The sequence below is a fragment of the Epinephelus fuscoguttatus genome, linkage group LG11, assembly GCF_011397635.1.
Source record: "Epinephelus fuscoguttatus linkage group LG11, E.fuscoguttatus.final_Chr_v1".
NCBI classification, from domain to species: Eukaryota; Metazoa; Chordata; class Actinopteri; order Perciformes; family Serranidae; genus Epinephelus; species Epinephelus fuscoguttatus.
The window spans coordinates 37,689,406-37,716,482 of record NC_064762.1 but is presented as its reverse complement, the minus strand read 5'-3'; the positions used below and the strand labels follow the sequence as shown (position 1 = coordinate 37,716,482).

The 27,077-nt window shown below is 40.1% G+C and overlaps 2 protein-coding genes across 3 annotated transcripts in view; one reads left to right on the top strand and one right to left on the bottom strand.

Annotated features, from left to right (window-relative positions):
* The window catches only part of LOC125897389 (xaa-Arg dipeptidase-like), a 649,571-nt gene that overhangs the window by 365,393 nt on the left and 257,101 nt on the right, over positions 1–27,077 (bottom strand). The gene's annotated exons all lie outside the window — the stretch shown is intronic.
* Positions 11,486–27,077, top strand: part of LOC125897394 (5-hydroxytryptamine receptor 1E) — a 52,855-nt gene continuing 37,263 nt past the window's right edge. Inside the window, exon 1 of the mRNA XM_049590704.1 lies at positions 11,486–11,700. The gene's annotated coding sequence lies outside the window, so the exon portion shown is untranslated. The remainder of the gene's footprint in view (positions 11,701–27,077) is intronic.

The following is a 27,077-nucleotide window of genomic DNA, read 5'->3' as shown; positions in this document are numbered from 1 at the left end:
TATCTTGTCTTATATGAATGGATGTGATTGAATAATATTGAATTGGGAAATATAATGAATACTGTTTAATTATTGTAAATACTTGGAATTTATATCTTGTCTTATATGAATGGATATGAATAATACTGAGTTGGAAAATAATATTGAGTTGGGAAATATAAGGAATACTGTTTAATTATCACAATTTGAGCCATATCAATAAAACAATTTTGATATTGGAAAACAGGTCTTTGACTTTATTAGTTAATGGACCTGTTTGTCCTTTTTTGGGTTAGTGTACTGTAGGCTATGTCTAATATTGTGAAATTGTATCTCCCTGGGTGTAAGTCTCGGAGTGGCGTCGGGCTTTATCTTAGGTGTAAATCTTAGACCTAAGCCCCTGCCGCAGGTTCTGCATTTTTTTAATCTTTAATGGTAAATTGAGTATGTGCAGGTGATTAACTGTGCGTGGTTAAATGGCCATGTGCATGATTAAATGTGTGTGTGCGTGATTAAGCCCAAAATATCAAAATCTCACTCCACCCAAGTTCCCCAAGTTGGCAATCCTGCGTTATGATCCCAACAAAGTCACACCAACAACGTAATGGCTTTACTCTGTCATTAGCCACGTGATGCTAATACTTAGTCTTGTCTCTGTGTGTACGTGGCCGGGTGGACTCACACTCCTGCAGCGGTAGTATCCTAGCAGTGGTCAGTGTTGATATACGGTCTGCCACAAGTACGGGAAACAGTGGGTTTCATTTTTAAGTTGATTTGCAATGGAAGCCAGGGTTCAATACTCATTACATGCATTGTGTCTTTTCAAACACCTCCATTTTCACAGAAAATGTTCCGTTTCTGCTCATGCATGCAGTCTTTTTCAAAATAAACTGAGAAAGTAGATAAAACAACTTGTTTTTCCATTTATTGCCTTAGGTTTAGACACTTAAGCAAGTGATTAAAACATGGTTTGGCTTTGTTTTTAGGCTCATTTCGTCTGCTTTAAACATGCAATATGTAATTTTCTGCCGCTAGGGGTCTCAAACCAAAACAATAACAGAAGACGGAGTTGGATGACGTCACCAAGTAGCGTGGGATCATGGGAGTTGTAGTCATATAACAGATACAGATCTGACATTCCTCCGCTCCGCAGCGGAGGCCGCTGGCCGGAGCGCCGGTGCCGCGGCGGGCAGCAGTGCTTGCAGTACACTGGTGGAAATGATTAATATTTCGATAACATCAGCCAGATGTTTGCTTACCTGTCTAGTAGAACACACGCGAGGTCGGTGTCGAATTGTAGTCCTAGATTTTCATGAAGCTCTCTCCATCTTGGAAAGGCCACACCAATATTTATCCTTGATTTAGCTCTCTTCTTATCCCATATTCTTCTGGGATCGCTTGGTTGATCCGTACGTTTCCATTTTACCGGCTTGTTTACCGGGACAGCTTCAGTGTCAGAAGGTGCAGCAACCATCAATGCATAATCATGATCCATGACAAGTTAGCTTAGCCTAGCAACAGTAACGTTCATTCTCTGACGTCTCATCCGGTCTGCTTCTTCTTCTTCTCCTTCATTTAATGGCTATGGTAACTGGAGTTACGTCGCCACTGACATGCGATCTAATGACACGGTCCGTAACTTTTATTAATATTTCATATTTATCTGGGTTTGAAAAATTGTTGGAAACACTTCTGATAATCAGAGTACACAACTAAACAAAATATATAATATTGGTTTCGTCATTTTTAGACATTTTTATGTGCAAAAACTACATATTATACCTTTAACTCAGAAGCTTTAGGCAACAAGACTCAGTGGTTAGCTTTAGATAACAAAACTCTGTGATTAGCATAAGGTAACAAAACTCTGTAGTTAGCTCTAGGCAACAAAACTCGGTGGTTGGCGTTGGTAACAAAACTCAGTGGTTAGCTTCAACAAAACTTGATGGTTAGTTTTAGGTAAGAAAACTCAGTGGTTAGCTTTCGGTAACAAATTTAGTGGTTAGCTTTAGGTAACAAATTTAGTGGTTAGCTTTAGGTAACAAAACTCGGTGATTAGCTTTCGGTAACAAATTTAGTGGTTAGCTTTAGGTAACAAAACTCGGTGGTTAGCTTTAAGCAACAAAACTTGTGGTTTCTTTTAAAAGAAAACATCATGATTTGACTTAAAATAAGTACAGTTGTTACTAGCCATGTTTCCATCAGCCTGTTTAGATGCGCATCTAGAAGTATCGCATCGGAAAATTATGATGGAAACACCAAAATTCAAATTAAAATCCCCTGATTCACACAAACTAAAATACGCTCACTTTAGCCGGGATTTGGTTGATTCGAAAAAATGTTGATTCGTAAAACGGAGGATGGAAACAGTTATGTTCGAATTAAGTCTGATGTAGCGCACCTCTCTCCATGGTGATACCCACACTCCGGGTCAGGAAGGCGGTAATGCATTTACAAGTTGGTTGCCAACTGCCAGAAAACGTAGAAGAAGAACAAGAATGCGAGACTTGTTTTGTTTCTGGTTCTGCAGAAAACTTGCACGAGTTCATAGTTTTCACCAAAGTCCGTACATTTTTTATTTATTTATTTTTTAAAGATTATTTTTGTAGGCTTTTGCCTTTAATGACAGAACAGAGAGTGAAATGGGGAGACAGAGAGAGAGTGGGGACTGACATGCAGCAAAGGGCCATGAGTTGGATTCGAACCCGCAGCCGCTGCAGCAAGGCAATGCCTCTGTACATGGGGCGCCAGCACTATCCACTACTCTCCCGACACCCCCAACAAACTGAAGTTTGTTTAACTTATCTATCCTTGACTTTTTGCCCTTTATATCACAGTTGTTGCCAGTGGCGTTGCAAACTGTAGCTGCCTGGTGTGTACTCTACTGCCTCAAACTGTGCCTCTATGCGACAGCATATTACAGTGCATTCCCACCAAAAGCTTCATGGTCGCCTGCAGCGGCCAAAGGGTCCGGGCCGGGCGCTGCAGATGTGTCCATCTAGGCTTGAGAATCCCAGTCTGCAATTGGCTGCTGCTTTGGTGGCAGTGCTGCTCATTTGCATAAAGTTCAGCTTCTCTCAACTTCAACTTGACGCTCTGGTGGCTGGCATTGCACCACTTGCTGCAGCCAACACCCCTGAAGCCCTTCGTCGCCAACTGGAATTGAAAATGAATGGCAGTCGGCTGCTTATAATCCTCATGAAGCTTTTGGTGGGAATGCACAGTTACACTTCACTGACAAAGCAGCAGTATTTGAGGAGTTGGGTTGTTGCCCGTTGTGTCAGCAACTGCTGCTGCCCAGTGTGTATCAAACCACTGCAAAGGGTGTCCTTATACATTGGTGTACAGAGGGAGAACAGGCTGATACTGTACTTCTATGCCAGCAGCCGGCTCTGTTGGCAACAACAACAAAAATATAGAATAACACCAGCCCTATCCTGTAAAGGTATAGCCTACTATGCTGTAGTTGTCATGTTTGTTGTCACTGTTTGTAAACTGTATCACCAGTGAAAGAAAAAGTGAAAGTCAACCCCAGTTTCACTCTTGTCTTAGAATGAGCTTCGTACGCTTGGCATTTCACCTTGTTGTATTTGCATTTTTTTGGCACTGTGTCTGTAATTTTTGCAGCTTCCTCTTGGATACATGCTGCTTGCAGTCTGGCACCTGGTCGATATTTTATAAAGTCCAGACCACACCTGCCTGCTGGGCCTATAGGAACATCTGAAATACAGCAAAATAAGAGGAAAATAAGAAAACCCGGGCAGAGGGCAGAGTCTCTGCAGAAATATACTGCCACACACTGAGATTGGGTCATAAGCATGAATGAGTCTATGCATTATTTTTTAGGAAAATAATACATAGTATACCTTTAACACTTGAGACAGATGTTCACATCTTGTCTACTAGCAGTAAGGGTTGTTTCCCTTTTATCATGGTCATTGTCTAACCATAACCAAGTAGTTTCATTAGCTAAATATAACTTATTCTTAAAGGTGACAGATCAGAACACACTCATATAAATGGTTTTTGTAGCAGTTTTATGGGTCATTTGAAAGGAAATGACAAATCGCCTATTTTAAAATGTGAATGTAAAGGAAATTTATTAATCTTACCAGGCTGGAAAATGTATATAAAGATTCATTACAATAGAAGAGTAGATCAGCCACTATACAACAATCTGATGAACCTGAGGTTTAATATGTCATTATAACATATTATGAGAAGAACATTATAGTCTGCAGTATGTTTTCCTCTCCATGTTTCTCTAAGCAAGGTTGGTCATTATTTTCAGTTATTTGTTGTTTGTGCCTGTGCTGCAGTGGAATGAAACCACTCAGGGAGAGATGACAAATGGCTGCTATAAAAAGGAAGTGAAGGGTAACTGTGATGTTAAGTGAGATCAAATGATTATTATATATTCAATACTAATACAATAATAATACAAAGGGATTAGAGAAAAAAACAACTTTAGAGAAGCAGGGAGCGGAGTGAGCACATTAATCCAGTAGTCCACTCTGGGATTTAAATCACAGGCTGAAGTCACAAGTCTACTGCTCAATGTGAAGCTCTAAGAAACCCTCAAATTAAAACTGAGAGCAGTCTGAGACCTCAGACACTGAGATAGTTAACATCCACACTAATAACAGTGCTCATCCAAACCACAGAAAACAATTGAGGCTTTTAATTATTCATTTTTGCTGTTTTTATTCTGCACACTTTGTTCCTTGTTAGAGGGTTCTGCACAACCCGCAAAAACAAGTTGTATAACAAGTGATAGCCTATTAGGGCTGTCAGCATTAACGTGTCAATTGCAGTGCCATTAAGATCCAAACATATTGTGGGTTTTTTTGTTCTTTTTGTTTTTTTGTTTTTTGTGTTAATGGTGTGCTGCTATTTTGTCCCTTCAAAACACTTACTTGTATTAAAACTGTTTCCTGTCCCTGCAATGATGAAAAATAAGACACTTTGGCTCCTTTCACTTTAAAGGACCCCCAGACTGTTTGGTTGACAAGTCAAAAATAATATGCATCTTGTGTCAAACAGAATTGAAAAATTCATGTTAGAGCTACAGTACATCCTACGAGCTAAGCACACAGGTTCAGCTAATCAGAGTGATGTCAGCGGGTAACCATATCGCTGAACCTGCCATATTTAGGAGTGTGCAAATCGCCACAGACCCGTGGATGAAACTAAATAGAGGAAGTTTACTACAGCACTTGCTAAATACGACTAAATCCGGTGGCGACTGACTGCAGACCAGTCAGTCAACATTGTGGAAGACACAGGTCTATGGGCCGTCCTCAGATTGGCATGTTGTGACCAGTCATATGTCTTACAGTCATGGGGAACAATAAATTCATGCATGCAGAATCTGTATGAATCAGAGAAAGCAGCTTAACTGGAACTCTGTGCTTCTGTCAGAATAACTGGGGATCGTTGGTGGCCAGTTAGTGATCAATAACCAGGACTTCTGTCTTATTTGTGTTAAGCTGTAGGAAGTTGGAAGCTATCCAGTCCTTAATGGCAGCAAGACTGCAGTGCAGAGAGTCCATGTTGCTATTTTCAGGGCTTAATTAGATGTACAATGGAGAATCATCAGCGTAACAATGGTAGGACACAGAGGTGAAATTGCGGATAACATGGCCAAGGGGTAAAAGAGACAAGTTGAATAAAATAGGGCCAAGGACTGAACCCTGTGAGACACCAAGTGACATTAGAGCAGTTGAGGAATTGAAGTTATCAACAATGACTCTGAGCTCTCCATTTGACAAATAGGGTGCAAACCAGTTAAGAGCAGTTACACTTAGACCAACCCAGTTCCTGAATCTGCTGAGTAACATCGCGTGACCAACTGTATCAAAGGCTGCAGTAAAGTTCAGTAAAATGAGAATGGTATGGTTTCCTGAGGCTGCACTCATCAAAATCTAATTTGTTAATCTAAGTAGGGCAGTTTCTGTTCTGTGATTCTTTCTAAAGCCAGATTGGAATTTATCAAATGTGTTGTTTTCCTCTGTCTTTCTAGAAGCTGCTGGTTACTGGGCAGTGTGGGATCTAAACCAGGTTTCTTAAGGTAAGGCTGGACACAGGCTTGTTTGAAGTAATATGAGACCTGACCAGACAAAAGATTCATTAACAACTTTTAGAAGCCATGGGGCGATGACTTCAGAAACCTCTTTGAAAAACGTGGAAGGCAGAATATCCAATTACAGGTACAGAGATTTGTATTGGACACAATGTTAACCAAATCCCTCTGGTTAATGGGGGTAAACTCATCCAACACTGATGGAGAGCGAAGGCTGCGGTGACAGAGGAAGTAAGCTAGTGGAAGTAATTGATGATTTGATGTTTTCAATCTTTTCAACAAAGTACTTTAAAAACTTCTCGCAATTATCTACAGATGTGGCAGAAACAATAGCTGGAGCAGGGCTCACCTACCTGTTGATGGTGTTAAACAGAGATCTTGCATTATACTTTTTTGAGGCGATTAGATTGGAGAAGTAAGAAAGTCTCTCAGTCTTCATCAGGGAGGTAAATGATGAGATTAACTCTCACTTGAAGTTTGGTGTTTTTCCATTGCTATTCAGCTCTTCTGCATTCTCTTTTTGGTTTTCTAATATTGTCATTTATCCCGGGCCTTGGGTTGGAGGGACGACATGGCCTAGCTTTCGACGAGGCTATTTGGTCTAGAGTTCTTAAACAAATACTGTTAAAATGAATAACCATATCATTTATACTGTTGCAGTGGGTTTGCAAAACTCGACTGGTTGTGTGAAATGTCACTATAAACCTTCTTTTGATGAGTTCAATAGATGTGATGATGCAGTGAGTAGGACGTATTTAACATGGACAGGCTCAGTTCATATCATTTTGTGTCAAGAACATGAACTGAATGAAACCTGAAAGGCAAAGATGACACAACTTATCCTTGATGATGAAAGATTAACTGCAAACAATGGAAGTAAATATGCATACATACATTTTATTTTTATTTTTTTTTATTTTTATTTTTTAAATTTTGAAGCAGCCAGGGTCTTCATTTGGATTCTTGTGCCCTGAGAGTGGAAGCCTGGCGTGGTGTAACCAATACCTTCTTCCCAACCTTAACAGGGAGACAAGGCCATCATCTGGGTGGTTGTCACATTGAGTATGAAAAATCTGAAATGGGTTTTTTGTTTTGTCTTTACAGGCTGAGTTATTAGAACAATGATAGTTTGTTTGTCTTATTTCCAGAATTTCAAATTTTATGATACAGATTCTGTATCAAATTGTTGCAGACTAGTCTGGTGTAGAGGGAGATCATGGATACAAATTGATAAAATAACGTTCCTCCGTAGGGTGGCTGGGTTGCCCTTAGAGAAAGGGTGAGGAGCACAGACATCCAGAGAGAGACTGGAGTAGTGCTGCTGCTCCTTCACATCAAAAGGAGGCATTTCTGCTGATTTGGCCATCTAATCAGGATGGCACCCAAGTCAGGACCTGGATGCCATCCTGATTAGATGGCACCCAGGATGGATGATTAGTTTCTTCATATATTGTGAGGCATGCTGCAAAACTCTCTCAAACGTTCTGGTAATTTTTGACAATTTTTTAAAGTTTACAGTGCAGTGTCATTAAACTTTTTGTTGTTTGATTTAAAACGGCAAACTCTGAACACATCTGGATTTCAGGTGTAAGCTGAGATATGACCCTTGATCATGTCCATGCAAAGTTTTGCAGTCACTTAGGTATCAACTGGTTTGAACTATTTTACTTAATCCTCCTGTCTTGTAAAGGTTATTTGTCAAAATCTTTTTATAAGGCCATAATAATTCAATATGTGGTATATTCCAATGTGTCCTCATGCGCTGTACAAATCCTACAAACTGGCACTCCACAAATGACATTACATACTTTGCATAAAGTTGCGTAATTAATGTAAAGTTACAGAGGTTAAGTTTAGGAAAAGAAATATGGTGAGGTCTTAAAGTGATTCAGAGTTCACACGGCTCCAAACACTGGTCTCTTGAGAAAGTCAAGGGGGAAAGTCTTGTGTTTTGTGACCCATCCAGTGCCCAAACCTGCCTCCTTACTGGAACACTCCGGGCCACTTCCTTCTTTACTTCCAGCAGTGCTGCTCACATGATCACAGCCTCACAAAAAAGTAAGTGTGGGTGGGTTATGCACCAATTACTGGTTCACAATTACGATATGTATGAATTTTGGGGCATTACTTTTTCCAGGAAATGTACAAACAGTGCATGAAAAGAGCCTGCATATTCATGTTTAATCAAAGACCACACAGCAAATCTTGGTGGGAGGTATTCCAGCACTGAAAAACTGCACATGGTGCACAAAGTGTAATGAATGGGGTGTTAATAGGCCCAGCAGCTAAGTTTATCCCTAGCACCCCCACAGGTTGACCTGGCCATGCGCCATGACATCTTACATGAAGTGACAGACGGCGGTAGGAAGGCATGCGTGTGTCTGCTCTGAAATATCCCAGCTGTCACACTTGGTTCAGTAGTGTTAGAGATGCTCTGGTAAAAGCATAGGTAGCACCCACTGTTGGCTTACACTTTCACCATAATTGAGGAAACTGAGGTCATGTCCTCTGTTTTTGTTTTGTTTTTTTCATAAGATTTGAGAGGTTTTAATGGCTTTAAGTGCAGCTTCCATTGTAGAGGTGAATGTTTTACACAGTGGGTTTTTAAACTCAAATACTATTTATATTACACCAGAATTGTATCCCTGCAGTGGAGGCTCCTCTGATGCAGAATTTTACACCACACATGAAGCGAAACTCACCGGTGTGCAACTGAGCTGAAATGTGAATATTTGTTGCCTTTTTATATGAAACTAAATATGTTTGGTTTTTGGGAAATTTCAACCGGGGCTTTAAGAAAGTGGCTGCCAGCCACTGACTCACCTGACAGATTTCAGTCCTGAAATAACCTGGCAACAGCAACATTTCACGATGTGTGTGGGCTACATAGTGTGTAAAAACTGTGCAGATCTCATTGTACTTTAATGTGTGTTTGTGGGCAGAGGTGCCCCCAGAAATTTTTCATAGGAGTGGCCAGATGGGATCACTGAAAGATTTTTAGAATTTTGATAATGCTGTTATGCTGCTGCTGAAATATAGGGTAGTTTAAAAACTGCCAGTATGAGAGTTAGGAAATTGCATACTGATATACTTAGGTATGCCAATTAAGTACAAACCTGTTGTCCTTTTCCTTAAAAAGACAAATGTAAAGTTTTAATTTGAAGGAGTACGTTAAATGTAAGGAACAAAACATTTACGGGCAACAGGCCTGCTCAAGTTTAGGGGAGATTTGCTAGTACCCATAGAATTGTTTTCATTCAAATATCTTGAGGGGAGAGTTCAAGGGACCCCTTTGAAAAGGGCCATGCCGGTTGTTCCCTCACCAAAATTTTGCCTAACTATGGAGCATATTTAGCCCCTTAGCTTACAAAGCTGGTTTACATAATGAACATGCCGTCAGCCATTGGTTTGTGTTGAGTCAAGAGGAGTGAGACCAAAACAAACTTTGTTACATAAGGTTACTTTTCTTTAGCCAATGAGCTCTTTAGCAGAAATGTTTCCTGATGGTTTGTGTTATTGTTAACTGGCGCATGTTAAATATGCTCTATTCTTTCAACATTGGATTGTATTGGTAATGTGCTAACTGGCTATAACTAGCATCAAGACAGTCTTATGGTTTCCCTTTTCGAATGATGAATACAGACGATCCGTCGTCTGCTGATGTGGAAAGTTATGCTAGATGGCTGTCAGCTGCAGTCTTTGCGTTGTGTTCATGTGCAACTTTTTGGCCATGACACAGGCGAGAATTACGCTGTTGTAGTATAGTCAAATTGAAAACTGTGTCAATATGAAGGGTTAAGGAATCACATGCTGATTTTACAGTTAATATTATTAACTGGGGGCAGCACGGTGGTGTGGTGGTTAGCACTCTCGCCTCACAGCAAGAGGGTTGCCGGTTCGATCCCGGGTGTGGGAGCCCTTCTGTGCGGAGTTTGCGTGTTCTCTCCGGGCACTTCCTCCCACAGTCCAAAGACATGCAGATTGGGGACTAGGTTAATTGATAACTCTAAATTGTCCATAGGTGTGAATGTGAGCGTGAATGGTTGTTTGTCTCTATGTGTCAGCCCTGCGATAGTCTGGCGACCTGTCCAGGGTGTACCCTGCCTCTCGCCCGATGTCAGCTGGGATAGGCTCCAGCCCCCCCGCGACCCTCAAGAGGATGAAGCGGTTAGAAGATGAATGAATGAATTATTAACTGGGACATTTAATGTTTTAATTTATGTATCTATACATATTAGGCAATTTGTTGTAAATGTTGTAAATTTGTTGTTTGTTGTTGTCTATAAATAGGCTGGTTGTCATTTTCCTTAAAAAACAAAAAACAAACAAAAAAAAAAACATAGACCAATTATACAGCTTTAATTTGAAAGATTACATTGACTGTAAGAAGTAAAACTTTTACGGTACAAAAGTCTTCTCAAGTTTAGGGGAGACTTGCTGGTACCCATCAAACCCATTTTCATTCAGATATCTCGAGGTGAGAGTTCCCTCTTTGAAAATGGCCACGCCAGCTGTTACCTTGCCAACATTTAGCCTAAATTTGTAGTGTTATTTAGCCCCCCAGCTAAATAAAACAAACTCAAAAAACAACTGTGCTACAGCGTCTTAAAAACAGTAATGTCAGCCTCCAATTATTTTCGCTGTGGGAGGATATCAGTTATAGGAGGGTGACAATGCCCCCCCACCCCACCCTTGGGGACGCCACTGTTTGTGGGCTGTAGCTGTTTTTGAGTTTCTATAGTTAATACAGTAGGCCTACATCTGTGTTGTCTGCTTTGTGGTGTTTTCTTCTACCAGTAATTGTGTAAGTGTCAGGCTACTTAATTTGTGCAGCTCAATATTGCTTGTTGTACCTACTTATTTTTTTTATTGTTGGCCATTTCTGTATCATTTCTCCTTTTCGTCTGCACATTTAACAAACTGGGTTTGAAAATTAAGTCTTGGTGGCATGGTGTTGACCAGTAAGCAGGCTATATAAGTTGACAATGCGCTTTATCTTACATCCAACAAGTGTGCACCCTCACCATCACAACATGTGCTGCTACAGTACAGTATGATTTCAGCATATTCCGTATTCGTGGTCAGGGAACCGCGGAGCTTTAAAAAAATCGTGGCCCCGGCCACGACCTGTTTGCACCGCTAATGAAAAAGAAATTGTACGCGTGACTGTGTGCTTGTTGACTATAAAATATTACACAATGGAAAGTGGTGTATTTAGATGAAAATGTCAGCCGTAGGCTACATTGTCGAGTCAGTCAGCCGAGCGGATCAGTCATAATTACTACCTTTCCGACATCACTTGAAGGCAGCAGCAGCAGCAGTGCAGCGACAGCCTCGGCAGGAGAGCAGGCAAACAGCAGCCAGTGAGCGACGCAGGAGACTGCCTCATGAAGTTCTCCTGGTTTCTCTCCTCAGACACATGAATAACAGATGACTCTTTCCGCGGATTAGCGCACGCGGGCATCATAAGTTTATTTTTTGTTTGTACATCATGTGAAGAGAGCCGAGAAAACGCTGCAGCTTTGTGCAACAGGAGCGCAAGACAAACATCACATCTTTTTTTTTTTTTATTATTCTTATTTAAAAGATGCGGGATTAAAGAACAAGATGAAAGAAGGCTCGGTGACAAACCATCAATGGTAAGTGCACTAAACTTCGAGCTGTGGCTTTGTGTGAATGGGTAGATACAGTGTAGTAGGATGTGTTTGTGTTGCCACAGGTGCCCTCCCTGTCTGACAGCATATTCACTTACACTGTAATTCATAAAGCCTGATACTGGCAGTCCCTCAGCAGCTGCCTCTCACCGACTCCCTGCTTTGTTCCGTTGATGCAACAGTCAGTCAGGTGATATTCTCTGTGTTTAAGGAAAAATAATCACCTGCTAGCCTTATTGTAATGAGATATGAGATACAAACAAACAAACAAACAAAAAACACCATAGTACCATAAAATCATAATTTCACATACAGCCATACAGCCTAACCTGTGAGTAGCATTTACTGCAGTTAAGTAGGCTATTTGATGGATTAGTCAGTTGTGGTTGTTTTATGACAGATTAGGTTTATAAAAATGATGCATACTGTTTGTGAGGAAATTATTCAAAGGTGACACTTTACAGTTCAGGTAACTTGTCATGGGCTTTTTGAAATTAATAATAAAATTAATCAATACACCACCTGCTCAAAGTGGGTAATTGGTAAGCTCAAAATTAATCAAATTTAAATATATTGAGTTGTAGCATAAACATAAACTTCCCCCATGTTGCTAAAACTCCCAAATTGCCCAAAAAGAAAAGAAGTATTGACATGATCTCAGTCAGCATAAGAATATGGATTTATTTTTGTTAATACGACTAAAACCGGACTTTTAAAGTACACATCAACATGTTAGTCTGACATCATACCGAGTCATTTTTCTTAAAGTCGGACTAACACCCACGCTTTGACCCAGACGTCAGAAGAAATGCGTAACAGAAGAAGAATCCAGTGACAACATGGTGAAATCTACATCCAGAACTACTTTTGGATGGACGAAATGTACAGAGCCGTAAAGTTTGTCCACCATGGTACCAGTTTGCTGCTAGCTAACTTTAGCTAACTTGTTTGTCAATTGTTTGGTCTATGAGGTAATAGATCACCCGGAAAAAGGTCCAATACTAACAGTATGAAATGGAGTATATCACCACCTTCTGTAGTGGAGTCAGACATGCCTCTGTCAATAAATTGATTCCCCTCCCGTGCTGTATACTGGAACAAGGACAGTAGTCCAATTAAATGGCACAGTCTATAGTTAGCTATAACTGTAGCTCGACTTACCTGTGCATGTAAACGTACTGTGTCCTCAGTGACTATGTGTACATGCAGAACTTATACTGTTTTTACCCTAATAAGACAATATTCCTATTAAGCTATTTAGATTTAGGTCTCAAAATGTTGTTTATCATGTCAAAATATAGAAAAGTGGAACGGCTGGAGTCTCTTGTGCCATTTTGCTTCTTTGCAAAATGGGAAAAATAGGAAAACCTTTTCAAAGTTTCCTATTGTTGGCAGACTTGTTGGACCATGCAAACACAGCCTCTCTCTTTCATTCCTTCAACCGCCTTCTTGAAAAGATTTGTGCTGTGATATTTGTGCATATCAAAAAGCCTGTTGATATCCAAGTCTGTCGTAATGGTTAATGGTCTTTTGCATACCCAAAAGAAAAATAGGCTTTTCTTTTGGGCATGCATCTCTACACTAGCTTTGCGAACCATTGGCGAGTTGATTTCTGTACATCGTATCCATGATAATGCACAACACTGATCTTAAGCAGATAAGACGCCATATGTCACAAACTGTGGTAAAAACCCCATTCTGAAATGTGCTGTATACGTGTCTAAAGAATGCTCCCCAAAACCCAAATAATATCAGCATATCCTATGTGTCTTACTTAGAAAATGCTACATTTAGAAAAAGGCCATTGTTTACATGACCAGTATCAAATTTACAATAACAGTGGAATATTAGCATGCATCTAAACATAGCCAATGTTAGATACAGCCCTGGTTAAAGCACAGCCTGTCCTCCTGTTCACTGCACACTGCCATTTCTTGGGAGCCATAGTTATTTCTTTTAGAACAATGTCTAATGTTTAATATCTCTACAGCTGACATTTCTAATGTGTGCTCTATTAAAAGAAGAAGAATATCTGTTGGATTAAAAAGTATGTAGGAACATCTTGTTGTCCAGCCAAGCAGTGATAAACCACAAGCCGTTATAGCAGTAATGTGTCAGTTTGAAGCTACTCCGAAGTTGTGTTTAGCTGAGTCAGTTCTCTGTCAGTGTGTTTACTGATCATGTCAGACTGAGGTCAGAAGGTAAGAAGTAAAGCTGAATGGTCATTCTCGTGACGTGAGAGATTCAGTAGTGCTGCATGAATTGGTTCAAGTGGAGAGTGGGTGCTCTGACTCATTATGTGTGAGCCTGTGTGTGTGTGTGTGTGTGTGTGTGTGTGTGTGTGAGAGAGAGAGAGAGAGAGAGAGAGAGATAGAAATAGAGAGAATGAGTGGGTAGATAAGGTTGTGAATTTCTTTCAACCTTTACTTGTTTACTATTTACCCTTATTTGATAGGGGTCTGAAAAAAATGATTCACACAAGTATCCCATGTTATCTTTTTAAGATTTTTAAAAGCTTTTTTAATACCTGAATGGATATAACTGAATTGCGTAAAGTTACCACTTTAATTGTGGAAATCTAGGAATAAAATGACATCATATCTGTTTCAAGAACAACAATGCCAAAGCCAGAAAGAAGAAAAAAACTGCAAACAGTACGAGGACAAGGACCTTCAGTTGCACTAATAATAGGAACACAAATTCAGTCAGCAAACTTTCTGTTGCTGCCATTACACAGATCAGACCCAGCCCAATACAAACCCTGGCATTGGAGTTTGCACAGGCTGAATTGGAGTTGCTAAAACTGTTACCATGTCCGTCTCCAGAGCTTCCACCCACTCTCCTCCATTCAAATAGTCTCCTAGCAGCAGGGTGAGGTGGAGGGCTGTTGGGTGGCTAGCTAGCTAATTCTTGTCTCATTTGTTTTCTGATAAATAGAGAGAGCAAGAGCAGGGAGAGGGGCTGAACAAATCAATATGCTGTGTCCAGCTCCACCATGGAATACAATGTTGCCCATTTTAAATACTAAAAATGTATAAATATAGAAATATTGTGCAAATTTCTATGCACGTGATTGACATGATGTGCATTGTTTTTGAAAATATGTATACATTCTCCAGAAGTGTATGATTTAACTTTTTACCCAGGGCTTAGTGTTAAAAAAATAAACAAAAATCTCAACAAATCACAAGATTGGATTTTAATACTTGAAAAATCCCAATATTTAACAATCACACATATACACATCATAATATCTGCACCCAAGATACTGATAGTTTTGAATTGGGAGATGATCACTACTGTCCCAGCCCTATTATTTAACCTGTCAAGTGAATGAAACTACCAGTTAATTTGTTTTTCAGTCATCGGTGCCATAGACACATAGACGCCGCATTGACTACTGCTGCCGATTAGAGCGACGTGCCTACACGGCGGCCATCTTGGTACAGTGCCACTCGCTCCTACAGCGCATTACGTCTATAGAGGAATGACGCGTTTGAACTATTAAAGTGATCATAAATTGTTCAATTGTTAACATATATTCACGCGGGTTGTTTGTTACACACGTCAGACATGGAGGACAGACAGACAGATACAGACATAAACTCCAGGTCTTTATTTAGAAAATTGCTTGTAGGGTATATATTGCATTTGATTCTTTTTATTATTATTATTGCTTTTATCATTATCATTTTATTATTATTATCGTTATTATTATTACCACTATTATTATAACTGTATTGCTATTATCATTATATTATTATTATCGTTATTATTAGTATTATCATCACTCTCATCATATATATATATATTATTATTATTATTGCTTTTATCATTATCATTTTATTATCATTATCGTTATTAGTATTATTATTATTTTTATTATCACTCTCATTATTATCATTATTATAGTGGCAATCTAGCTACAAAAAAATGCCACTTGAGAGAATTTGAATACATTTCCAACTTGCGATGGTGTGTAAAAATGAGGTCCGCCATGGATGTGTGTTTAACACTTTATTAACATGTGAGTCTTAAAAATACCTACAAAAGGCCGGGTGCCGAATGACTTAAAAGGAGCTCGTATACAAAAGGACAAAAATACTAATATGACAAACCCATTTAGACGGTCACACACACAGGCACGGTTGAAAAACTGTGTGGCTTCCCCAGATCCTAATCACCTGTGTCCCCCTTATCTAACCTCTGCCTGGCTGATTACTACCTATGCCCAGATGTGCAGGTCACCATAGCAACCATAGTGCCTCACCAAAGACACACACCCACATTCACACATACAAACACACACACTCTGCACAAATCTAAATTGGCTACAACAATATCATTATTATTATTGTAGGTATAAAATATACATATACATCCAATATCTATCATTAATCTTCTAACTGGTCAATCACTGCAGTCTAAGGTCTGGTTTTTTTCAGACCAGAGGCAGTTTATAGATGAAATAACATTGCATTTTAACCAAAATTATGTCTCATATTAGTTATTTCACTAGTAAGCAGCTGTGTAATACGTGGGATAACGTAAAGTGAGCTGGTTATATTATGGATATTATGGACGCGGAGCGGAGGGCTTCTATCCGTCCTGTCGGTGTTTATTTCACTATTTAACAGCCTGCTCACTCGATATTATCCCTTACGTACACCTTACGTGTGAAAAGTGATTCCACGGGATCTGGTTTGTATATTCCACTCATTTGAACATCCATAAGCGGTACAAAAGTCAGTCTTCTGACTTTTGTACCGAAGATGCCGGTCTGCTGAAAACATTAAGTAGAATTTGTATGTGGGTAGTAAAACCAGCATTTTTAAAATGCCCAAGCATCCTGTGTCATAGCTACATGTGTGACGTTTTTAACAAATCAAACCGTTTGGAAATCGGTCGAAAATTCAGTGAATAATTCTACTTTCAAATTGTGGAGTACCTCTTTCCTCCATCGATGTGCGTGCACTACCGCCTCTGCTAGCCCTGTACCAAGACGGCCGTGCTTTAGGCACGCCCTTCCACAGTCAATGCGGCGTCTATGTATATATGTCTGTGATCGGTGCATATGGGAGACTGTCATTTTCAAGAAAAACGACAGCATCATTCTTTCCAGCAAAACTCTTAAACAACTACTGTTTACATTAAAGTGACAAAGCCCTTTAGTTTTTATAATTATATTGACAGGAGCAAAAGAAGAAGTCAGGTGATGCTGTTAAAGGTATACTTTGAAGGATTTTTCTGAAAAACAGTTTATGGAGTGATACAAAAATAATCCCTCTCAATCATCACTGACCATCACTGAGACTCTGCCCTCTGCCTGTATATTCCTATTTTATTTTTATTTTGTTGTTCAGGAAGTTACCAGGTGTGCAGGTGGGTCGGGTTTATATTGAAAGGTAGCCAGCAGGTGCCAGACCGTAAGTAGCACACATCCAAGAGGAAGCTACAAAAATCGTGGACACAATGTCAAAAGAAATGTAAATAAAGCAAGGCAAAACGCCAACAGGACAAAGCTGGGGCTGGCTAACACTTTCGCTGTAGATACTGTTTAGTCACACTAGCAGACAATGTCTGCAAAGGAAGTAGGAAGTAGTATGACATAAGGAGACAGGTTGGGGTGGTGGGTAAGACACAAAACACGGGACTTTCCGCCATGGTGGCCGATGTCCGGAATCGTATGAAACCAAATGAACTTTGACATATTTTAAGGTACACTGTCACAATGTTTCTTTGCCTAAACCTAACCTACGTAACTTTACATTAGTACATAACTTTACATTACGTATGTAATGTGACAACGCCATTTGTGGGGTGATAATTTGGTAGATGTTCTACACTTGCAGTTTTCATTTTTCTTCCCTTTCAGTCTGATATGATGAGAGGCTGGGTTTGCCTTTTTTTTTGTCAGTTTCTTTCTAGAAATGCAGAGCAGCAGCAGGAAAGAGTGTTTTCTGTTATTGGTTATTTAAAACATTTGCCTATTTTAGTGTATGAATGTTTTTTAGTGTATGAATGAATGTAGTGTATGATGGTTTTTTATGGATGTGTATGAATATGAAGTAAGATGCATGGAAGCATGGTGTTACGCTTAAATTGGCTTTCAGTCATTTTTACTTTGCAGAAAATGAAAGACAGGGTGAGACAGGTTGAGAGGAGGATGATGAATAAAAGTCAGGCGAAAATTATACCTGCAGAGATAAAAGCTGAGCAAGGGTACAAAATCAACTTTGTTGCCCAGCGGTCAAATGGCTGGTAAATGTTCAGATGTTACCAGATTTTATCATTAGATTACCTTTTTTTGTCTTTTTCTGGCAAGTGAAGCAAATCTGCTTGCCACTTGCATATTTTACCAGCATTTGGTGAATGGATGGTGCTAATTGACCCTTTGCTAAGCCCCACGCCTTTGTGATGATCATTCCCTTAAACCATATTGTCAAATTTTATGGAAAAAATGAAAAAGTGACTTCAAGAGATGTAGACAGAAGGGTCTGCAGTATGTGTTTTAAGGATATATCCATGATGTCAGACTCATGCAGCGGCAAAAAAAAAAAAAAGGTTAAAAAGATAATGAAAGTTAAAAGCTAAAGCCTAAATATAGGCTACAGATCACATCGTAAAAGTGAACCACCACATTACTGAAGACCGAGAGAAGACAATGAATATAAAGGGAAACTTAGCGATATTCAACCAGCTGTGTTTTCGCAGTGTGCGCGGATAAACAGTGTTTTGCTTCCCTCCATGCTGCTAGCACCTAGATCTGCCAGGCACAGAGCTCTGGGGTAAGCTAAACAACGTTCTTCTACACATTATATGATGACACACAGTTTCCCTGTTTCCCTTCGCTGGATCCTGTAGAGCAGGGTAGGTCTTTATTCACTATTATAATCACTAAAAAGCAAAAGTAGTATTTGTATGTATTCAGTAAGCTGTACCTTTAGTAGCTACACTTTTCTGGGTTTGTTTCTGGTTTTGGAACAGGGAAGAAATTGTATCTCCCTCCAACTTCTCCAGGTAATGACTTTCAGGCACAACATTTAGCTCAAAATCCTCAAAACCAGCCTGCAAATGAAGGAAATCTCAAGGGATTGCATGAGAGTGTATAGAGCACAGTCGTGTTGTTGTCATACCCTTGTTGGAGCTGGCTGATGCTGCGCTGTGATTGGCTAGTCTATGTTTGAGGGGCGGGACTCAGTGAAAGGTCAATTTTGTATCCTGAGTTGATCCGATATTTCTAAAATCTGATGTGCAGTCAGACCTGTACAAAGATGACACCTCTCATGACAGCATGTGAATGGTTGTACATTATAGAGGAGGCAAGGGTATGCCCGTCCTGTTGTCCTTGTGCTTGTGCTATCAGGACTTACTCAAGCACCGCAGCACATTATATGCAAGGTTGTTGGGCAGAGTGGAATACAAATCAGAGAATGTGGTAATCAGTCATTATCGACTCAGTCTGTCACATAATTCCTTTTAAAAGCTTTATTCAGACATTCAAAACACGGCAATGTTTCAGGAAAAATGACTTGGCAAATTGAGAGCAAAGTGCAGACAGTTTGTTTTTTTGTGTGTCTGGTGGGAAAGTAATGTTGTCTGGGAGGTTCAGTATGAATATCCAACTTATCTATTACCTAGACAAAGACAAATATAGTGTGGCCTTTAAAGTCAAATTTACATTACATTTATGTAGCTGATGGTTTATTCAAAGCGACTTGGCATTCAGCCATGTGGATACAACCCAAAAAGTGATGACAAGAACCTGGACCAGAATCTGTGTAGCCTCCTGGGTGAAGAATAGAGGTATCCTCTTGATGTTGTGGAGAATGATTCTGCAGGAGTTGGTTGTTATAGAGATGCTACCAGCAAAAGACAGCTGGTCATGCAGTGTCACACCCAGATTCTTGGTAGACAGGGACACCACAAAGTTCTCAATGGTGATGGAGAGGTCACAGGTGGAAAATGCCTTTCTTGAAGGAAAGGGCAGCTCAGTCTTGTCAAGGTTTAGCCTCAGGTGCACACAACAGAGTTTCTCACATTGATTTGTGGTGGGCCACCCTGATTAAAACAAGGACACACTATGGATGTATTAAGTGACCTGGATACAGCATTGGCAGCAGGCCCTTGTTTATTCCTATGAAAGTCAAGTGGCTGACTTCCGGTTTAGTGCTCCACTTACTTGAATAGGTATAAAATGATTTAATCTTGCAGCTCTTTTAGACTTTCCAAATGTTATTGTACCCCAGAAATTGCAGTACCACTGTCTGGCCACCATGAAATTTGGCTTCAAGTGCACCTCCTGGGGACCTGGGACACACAGGCAAGACGAAGCAAGGCAAGCCTTTATCTAGCTCTGACTGGCATGATAAAGGCTTTAAACTCTTCATTTACACTTTGCTTTGCACTCATGCGCTTTTTAAAAATGTTGTATGTTACCTGATTTTATGATTTACCGTTTTATAGTTTTATGATTTATTATGATTGTATTGTTTTGCTGGTTTTAACTTATAATGCATTACATTTGATTTGATTTTTTCTATTATTATCATTTGGAAAAAGAGGTTTATCCTACCCTGTGGTGTGTGTTTGTTAGCCCCCAAAGCACCACAACTGGGTGTTTTTTTCCCAGAACAGCTTCAAGTTGCGCCTAATACAGATGAAACCCACAGTAAGGTTAAACCCATGGTAAGATGGTGTATGGTAACCCAAAAAAGGCTTATTTCAGTTGATCAAGAGTGGTGGTGAATCTGTGTCCACTGGGAAATGTTTTTTTTTTTTTTTCTCTTGGCTTTTTAATGAAGGTTTTTAATTGTATTTAAATGCCCTTTTATAACAAATTGCCCATTTGCCCTGTTTTATGTTCATTCTTTGTAATATCAATCACTCTTTGCATGTAACAGTACTATTATTAGAAAGTGGATTTTATTTTTTCATCTTTTTGTAATCAATTATTGTATTCTGTCCTTCTTTTTCTATTCATTCTGTCTATTTTCTTGTGAAGCACACTCCTTATCGTAAGGTGATTTGTGCTGCATTTCTTGAATCAAAGGTGCTGTACAAATAACGTTTATCATTTTTCATATATAACAGCAGAACAAAGAGGGGAAACCCATACTTGTTTTCAAATCAGTGGTGTCATCCAGCATGTTGGAGTTATTCAGCTTCCTTTTCCACTCCATTATATAGTCCACTGTTCCTGGACTCTCAAGACTGAATTTCAGTGGTCGCAAAGGAATCCTTTGAAAAGTGTTGTGTACTGCCTCCTGTTATACAGACCCTGTCTGCGAGTCCCTTTGCTGGCTGTATAAGACACTGAGAGAGGCTTCTGGATGAACTACAATGGTTGAGCAAATTATTCATCTCCTTGTGTAAGGTCTCAAAGCACTGACAGGGTTTAGCTGCATTTGCAAAAAGCTGATTCAAGTGGCCTTCAGGAGTAACACTTTGGTAAATGCTATGTAAAGGCTGATTTATAGTTGTGTGTTGGCTCTAAACACAGCCCACACTGTAGCCTACACACACGGCTATGGCACTGTCTGCTTGTGCAGTGGTGTGCAGTGGTGTGTCTGTGTTGCTCTGCAATTACACATCAAAAATGCTAGTTGGCAGTGGGGTTTCTGTGAAGTGCTGTTAAGTTTGATTGATTCAAACCACACCTTAAACTCACATTAACATGGGTCAATAGAGATGATTTCAAACATTGAACAAATTAGTTTAATGGCTAGCAGAGTTTTTCTCTAATAATACCAAGCCAGGAACCACAGCAACATTTAGGTAACGTTACAAAATTCAGCTCCATAACAACTTATAAAGTTCATCAACAAAATGACTGGCTTACACTAGACACGTTTTTCCCACAAATACAACATGCTAATATTAGTAGCACAAGCCAGTGGTTTACCTCTAATTATATAAAGCATTATAGCTCAGGAGGTTTACTGACAAAATAACTGCCTGGTACGAGACACATTTTCCCTACAAATACAATATGCTAATGTTACTACATTGCGTAAATTAGCTAAGCAGCTAGCAGAGTTTTTCTTTTTGCATATGAAGCCAGGATAAATCACACACAGGATTTAAAATGCTGTTGTGTGGAGACTTTATTGTCTTCACACTTTATTGTGAAGCATTGTTTCTACTGAGGGAAATAGTTTTCAGCTTGCAAAAATTAATAGGAGGTCTGAGTCTCCGGGACATAAAGTTATATTTCTGGAGAGGTGCACGTCAGGATACAGCATAGGGTATGCGTCTACTGTGGGTACAGCTGTTTGACGCACAATATCCCAATTAGGGATGATATGGTCTTTCTTTGTTATTTGTCATGGTTTTTTGAGACAGTCATGACAAGACCACCAACTTTATCAAAAACCAGACTAGATATTTGTTGAACTTCAAAGCTGACCGTAGATAAGTTTATAGATGATTTTGCCCTCAGCTCTGCTAAAAACAAGGCCACTCTGTGACAGTGTCCTGTTCTTACTCATCCCATCCCATGTCATCATAGCAGCATTGTCTTCATCCTTGTATTGCTGTCAGAAGTCTGAGGTCTGTTGTCAGTCAATGTCTCACACAGGTTCATTGGCTGGATGGATTCTTCTGCCACAGCGTCTACATGGTGCTGGAATAGGTGTCACATAAATGATTTGCTGTACTTACATGTCATGTGACACCCAACCAAACCCATATTATGCATTCTCCTTAGGTGAGAAAATAAAAAGCAAACATCGACCCCAACATTGTTTTTGCACCTAATGCAGATGTATCCCATCTTTAAAGGGCCAGTGTGTAATATTTGGCATGGTTTATTGTCAAATCTGAATCTGAATATTCTACCCATTAATATGTTTATATAAGTGTATAATCACTATAAAATAAAATTCGTTTGGTTTTCGTAGCCTTATAATTATGCTTTTATATATATATATATATATAGCAAGGGCCTTGCTTTAGAGAGGTCGCCATCTTGCGCCGCAATGTATGTACGGCAGACCGAGCGGACAATCCAGCCAGCCAGAGAACGCGTTTTGCGTGTATAAATAAACCAATGAAGACAGCGGAAGGAAGGAAGAAGGAGGAGGAAACAGCAGAGAGTGTTAGTAGTTTGTCGATAGAGAGTAGTGAAAGTTTTTTTTTAGTTATAAAGTTTGCCAACGGACCACACTTACCATGCAACAGGAGAGAATGAACCTGAACCGTCATCTGCGAGGAAAAGAAGACGCAACTTCACTCCTTGTGATGCACTCTCTGCGGCGCTTTTCCTCCTGATGATATATCTCCCCAACGATGGCAGCAGTAGCACCGAATCCCATTCTGTGCATTCAGCCTCTCTTCTCGCCCGCTCAGCATCAAACACATGGAGTTCCTCATCTGTATGCTCCGGCTCAAACAGGTATGGCTCTGGGTCTGTGTCCGCTACAAGAAACTCTTCAAAACGCGTTCAAAGTCGTCCATTGCAGCTACTATAGTCCGGAGATATTCCTAGGCTAAATAAACAGCTGAGCTCTGTTTACAGGCTACGCTGTCAGTCAGTGTGCGGGCTGGAGCAGAGAGGGGAGGGCTGCCCCGCTGGGTACTGTAAACGAGTATGTGTGTATGGAGTGTGTGTGTGTTACACCAGAAGAGTCAGAGTTTGGGATGGAGTCTTTTACCCCCTGGAGTGTTACCGGAGTTTCTGGAGTGCTCAAATAAACGGGCCTTTTTCCCGAACGCTCCTCTGGTCTCCTGCTCGTGAGGGATTCATTACAATATCGTAACATGGTTTAGATTTCTAAATAAATATTCACCTCATCACTAGATAGACCTACTTCTGAAAAACTTGTGTCTGCGCAAGGCTTTTTGTCCCTACGAGGCCACCGTCATTTACCCGACGGGAGGAGTGAGCAAGTGAGCCCTACAATCTAGAATTTGACCACTGATGTCACTGTTTTCAACAGTTTTCAACCCATTTTACACAGTGGCCCTTTAAAGTAAATTTCTTGTTTACGTTTCTCTCAGGGGCTTTTTTAATTTCAGGCGTAGGCCTATCTTTGGTTCTTTTGTTTCAATTGAGACATCATCAAGCAACAGGAGGGTTTCTTCTTTATAGATGTCTTTATCAAAGAAGAGAAGAGAACAAAGTGATGTATGTCAGGAAAGCATAACATACCATCTATTGTACATACTGCCATTTGGTTTTGTGTGTATATGCAGTGCTATTTTATTTTGAGCCACATCTATCTCAGTGTTAATGAATGCAAACACATGTATTCCGGGATTTATATAGAAATGACTTTCCCCACATATACAAAAATATAAACGCACCACTTTTGTTTTTGCTCCCATTTTTCATGAGCTGAACTCAAAGATCTAAAACATTTTCTATCCACACTAAAGACCATTTCCTCACAAATATTGTTCACAAATCTGTCTAAATCTGTGTTAGTGAGCACTTCTCCTTTGCCGAGATAATCCATCCCACCTCACAGGTGTGGCATATCAAGATGCCGATTAGACAGCATGAATATTGCACAGGTGTGCCTTAGGCTGGCCGCAATAAAAGGCCACTCTGAAATGTGCAGTTTTATCACACAGCACAATGCCACAGATGTCGCAAGTTTTGAGGGAGCGTGCAATTGGCATGCTGACTGCAGGAATGTCCACCAGAGCTGTTGCCTGTGAAATGAATGTTCATTTCTCTACCATAAGCCATCTCCAAAGGCGTTTCAGACAGTTTGGCAGTACATCCAACCGGCCTCACAACCGCAGACCACGTGTAACCACACCAGCCCAGGACCTCCACATCCAGCATGTTCACCTCCAAGATTGTCTGAGACCAGCCACCCGGACAGCTGCTGCAACAATCGGTTTGCATAACCAAAGAATTTCTGCACAAACTTTCAGAAAACGTCTCAGGGAAGCTCATCTGCATGCTCGTCGTCCTCATCGTGGTCTCGACCTGACTGCAGTTCGTTGTCGTAACCAACTTGAGTGGGCAAATGCTCACATTCGATGGCGTCTGGCACGTTGGAGAGGTGTTCTCTTCATGGATGAATCCCAGTTTTCACTGTTCAGGGCAGATGGCAGACAGCATGTGAGGTGTCGTGTGGGGGGGCGGTTTGCTGATGTCAACGCTGTGGATCGAGTGGCCCATGGTGGCGGTGGGGTTATGGTATGGGCAGGCGTATGTTATGGACAACGAACACAGGTGCATTTTATTGATGGCATTTTGAATGCACAGAGATATCGTGGAGATCCTGAGGCCCATTGTTGTGCCATTCATCCACGACCATCACCTCATGTTGCAGCATGATAATGCACGGCCCGATGTTGCAAGGATCTGTACACAATTCCTGGAAGCTGAAAACATCCCAGTTCTTGCATGGCCAGCATACTCACCGGACATGTCACCCATTGAGCATGTTTGGGATGCTCTGGATCGGCGTATCGACAGCATGTTCCAGTTCCTGCCAATATCCAGCAACTCGCGCAGCCATTGAAGAGGAGTGGACCAACATTCCACAGGCCACAATCAACAACCTGATCAACTCTATGCGAAGGAGATGCGTTGCACTGCGTGAGGCAAATGGTGGTCACACCAGATACTGACTGGTTTTCTGACCCCCCCCCCACACACACACACAATAAAGCAAAACTGAACATTTCAGAGTGGCCTTTTATCGTGGCCAGCCTAAGGCACACCTGTGCAATATTCATGCTGTCTAATCAGCATCTTGATATGCCACACCTGTGAGGTGGGATGGATTATCTCGGCAAAGGAGAAGTGCTCACTAACACAGATTTAGACAGATTTGTGAACAATATTTGTGAGGAAATGGTCTTTAGTGTGGATAGAAAATGTTTTAGATCTTTGAGTTCAGCTCATGAAAAATGGGAGCAAAAACAAAAGTGGTGCGTTTATATTTTTGTTCAGTGTATATTTTTCAAACCACACAAAACTAGTTATCGTTGTATATCAGCATATCCTCATAAAACCGTTTGTATATCCTACAAATTAGCACCCCAAAAATGGGGTTACATACTTAACATAAGTAACGAAGTTAGGTCTACGCAAGTAAGGTTACTGTGGTTAGGTTTAGGAAAAGAAACATGCTGAGGACGTACCTTAAAATAACTCGAAGTTCACTCAAGGTTATCACGGGTCCAAACACCAGTCTCCTTGCCAATTCTAGGACAGCTTCTTTCTTTTTTTCCCCATCAGTGCATTGGTCCCATGATGGCAGCCTTCTCAAATATGTGAGTTGTACATGAATTACTGGCTCATGATTATGTGGGATATGGACATATTTTGGTGCTTTACTTTTCCTAGCAAAACATAAAAACTACACATGACAACAGCATGTATCCTTGCAAAAAAAAAAATCCACACATTCAAAAACGTTTCACAAATGTAATTCTGATGCACGCAGTTTTTTGTTTTAAACAGATGTAGTAAAAATCCACAAATATATAGTATGTATTTAAAAGTATTTACATAGTCATCAAAAAACCATAGCAGTCATGCACTTCCAAAAAAACATGTCAATCAGGTGCTGGACCAATAAAAGACAGGAATAATTAACATGAACATTTTCAATGTGATCTTGTAGCATCCATCCATACATGATACACAGTACTGTCAAACAGCTTTTCAGCTGTGAAATGTATTCCCTGTTGCTTAGTTTTTGCACTTTGCACTATTTTCACTGCATGAGTTATTCATCTTTTTTTTCTGGCTAGACATGCAGTGTGCAGTTGTATTTTGAAGGAAAAATTTCTTAAGTGTGAACTCTCAATATAAAAATGGCAAAGGAGCTTCAGTTTGGCATTATTGTCACAAGAGGGTTTGTACAGGATTTCTACAGCCTGCAGTCATCACAGTTATATTTAAATTAAAGTTCTGTGTTCAATCAGCAGCAGTACTACTGCTGTGCTTACACAACAGAAATAATACAGACAGACTTTTTTATACAGTATCAGCCGTGCTCTGTCAGAGCGAATATGTGTCTTGAAACAGTCTGCTTTGTAATTCATGCTGTTTTGTGGTTCATTCATGGTCAGCACTGTGCATTAGGACATTTCCTGTGTTTTTAAGGCTAAGATCAAAGCACAATGTGGTACTTTTGAAAACTGGAGGAAAATAAATGCCTTGATTGTCTCAGCATGGATCTCACATATAACTCTGGACATTACAAGATGGATAAACTGAAGTGCATTTTTATTTTATCAAGATAAAGTTTAGCTTTAAAGCTTGGTAATTTCCACTCTTTCTGCTTTTCCTGGAGAAAATCATCCATTTGCTGTATTCTCCACCCTGTCTGTGGGAAGATGGGCAAATAGGATTAGCTGTGAGTTTTAAGTGGGCATCACATGAAGGAAAA